This window comes from Monodon monoceros, unplaced genomic scaffold, assembly GCF_005190385.1.
Source record: "Monodon monoceros isolate NGI ecotype Baffin Bay Population unplaced genomic scaffold, NGI_Narwhal_1 Super_Scaffold_13, whole genome shotgun sequence".
In the NCBI taxonomy this organism is placed as follows: domain Eukaryota; kingdom Metazoa; phylum Chordata; class Mammalia; order Artiodactyla; family Monodontidae; genus Monodon; species Monodon monoceros.
The window spans coordinates 22,077,031-22,079,754 of NW_021703769.1; positions in this window are offsets into that span (position 1 = coordinate 22,077,031).

Consider the following 2,724-nt stretch of genomic DNA (forward strand, 5'->3'; position numbering starts at 1 on the left):
TCCCGGACCGGGGCACGCACCCGTGTCCACTGCATCGGCAGGCGGACTCTCAACCACTGCGCCACCAGGGAAGCCCCCAGGGTTGCTTTTTATAATAATTATATCTCACGTGTATTAAGCATTTTCTATGTGCCAGACTCAATTCTCATAAAGCCCTGTAACAAAACTTTACAGAGGAGGAAATTAGAGCTCATAGATTTTAAGTAACTTGCCCAAGGTCTCAAGAGTCAAACCCAAGCACTCTGGCTCCCCAATTTTTTTTTTAATTCAATGAAATTAGGGGGGTTTTGTGTGGCAAAATATGTATAACATAAAACTTACCATTTAATCATTTTAAGTTTAGTGGCATTAACATTCGCATTGTTGTGCAACCAATCTCCAGAACTTTTTCAAAAATCTTGCAAAACTGAAACTCTATACCCATTAAACAACAACGTCCTTTTTCCCCTCCCTCCCTGCCCCTGGCAACCACCATTCTACATTCTGTTTCTATTATTTTGACTACTTTAGATACTTCATCTAAGTGAAATCATACAGTATTTTTGCTTTTGTGCCTGGCTTATTTCACTTAGCATAATATCCTCAAGGTTCATGCATGTTGTAGCATGTGTCAGAATTTCCTTCTTTTTAAGGGTAATATTCTATTGTGTGTATAGGACCACATTTTGTTTATCCATTCACCCTTGAATGGACTACAGCTCAATTTTAACCTGTAAGCTATACTGTGTCTTTTGATATTAATCTTGAGCTGACAGATTTATATCCTCCGTATTCTGGGAGTCCTGGGCTGTCTTCCTTAAGCTTCTCTCTTCCTTTGCCATGTGAAACATTCTCATTTCTTGTTTCTGTTTTGGAGCAGATCTTCTCACATGCATCACACACAGAGGAAACTCAGCTTGTTGAAAGATTTCCTTTCAAAAAGTTGCTTACAACAAATATTTGGGGGGGGGGCAGAGGGGTTATTAATGTGGTCCAATAACAAGCTTCTCCCTTCACTCAATCCTTCTCTTCCAAACCCTCTCTCCCAGTTGCCTCCTGGGAGCCCTAGATTACTTGCCTTTAATACATCTTCCCTAAACTTTCCACCTTAGAAGCCTTAGCACCAGCTTTCACCAATGTCCTGAAGATTGAGTCAAGGTGGCACTGAAAAGGGTCTTTTTCTCCAAGGAACACTGCTCTCCTTTTCAGAACCTACTGCCAGCTTATTCCCAGATACTCAGAGCACAGTAGATAGGGGAAAGTTCAATTCCCTTGAAGTCACCTCACATGTAAATTATACTTCTCATTAGTAGGAATAATTGAGGTTTTCTCAGTGTTATAAACAATGTAAATAAGAGCATGTTAAATACTACTATGTGTATTGGTGTACTCTAACTCACAATATAGGGAAATACAATATACTTGTTATGCAAATGCAACTCCAAAGACAACCCTCCAGTCCCACCCAGGTTACTGGCTTTAAACCCCACCTTTATAAAAATTCTGAAACTATTTTCCTTGTTAATCACAGTGATTAACAAGTCCCAAACACTAGAATGCCTTCAAACCTTCTCCTTGAGATAAGGGTCACGTTTTTAGATGAGAAGGATTACTATGTAACGATATTTAACTTTGAGGAAAGAATATTTTTTAAACGATCAGGGGACTTACCTGGCAGTCCAGTGGTTAAGACTCCACACTTCCACTGCAGGGGGCGCAGGTTAGATCCCTGGTCAGGAAAATAAGATCACACATGCTGTGTGGTACGGCCAAAATATTAAAAAAAAAAAAAAAAAGATCAAAGCCTTCCTTAACATTTGAATTAATATCTACTGTGTTAATGATAGCACACTTAGAGTGGAAGAATAGACAAGTATATATGAGACTTTATTTTGCATGATATCCAATAGCACAGGGGTTCCTGGTTGTAACCAGCTCCATAGTCATCAGAAGCAGAAGCCTGGGGCCCAAAGACTGGGAACCACTAAGTCAAAATGCCCAACCTTAGGCCATCAACTCAGGAGTAGATGTCACATAATACAAACATGTTGGCTGTGTGTATCAGTCTGCTAGGGCTTCCATAACAATACACCACGGGCTGGGTGGCTTAAACAACAGAAATTTATTTTCTCATAGTTCTGGAGGCTAGGAGCCCAAGATCAAGGTGCTAGCACAGTTAGCATTACTGAAGCAGGTCCATTTGCCCAATGTGCAGCAAGCCAAACACTGAGATGCCAAGGTTTATAGCCAAGAAGGAGTTTATTCACAAGGCAGCCAAGCAAGGAGATGGGAGAACAAGTCTCAGATCCACCTCCCTGAAGGCAAGAGGATTGAAGTATTTATTGGATAAGCAAGGTGGTCTTGAAACCACCTTGAGCAGGACACTGCAGGGACCTCCTGGGTACAAAAGCCCTTCCATGTCCCCCACTTTTCATATGTAGGAAAAAGGCTTCAGCCTCCTAGACCTTCTCTGAGTTCCAAAGGGCAGATTCAAGCAGATACTAATTAGAGAAATGAGGGAATGCAGAAACAGGAAAAGCAGTTAAGTAAGAAAAGTAATGACAACAGGCAGCAATAAAACAGAGTCCTAGTTCCTCCTCAAGAGATATTCATAACAATCTGATACATATCTTGAATTGTTTTATAGGAACTAAGGCCCCCACCCAGGTGGAGGATGGTGACTTCATGCAGAGCACAAGATTCCTGGAACACCACCCATTACCTCACCATCCACCCATCAGAAGA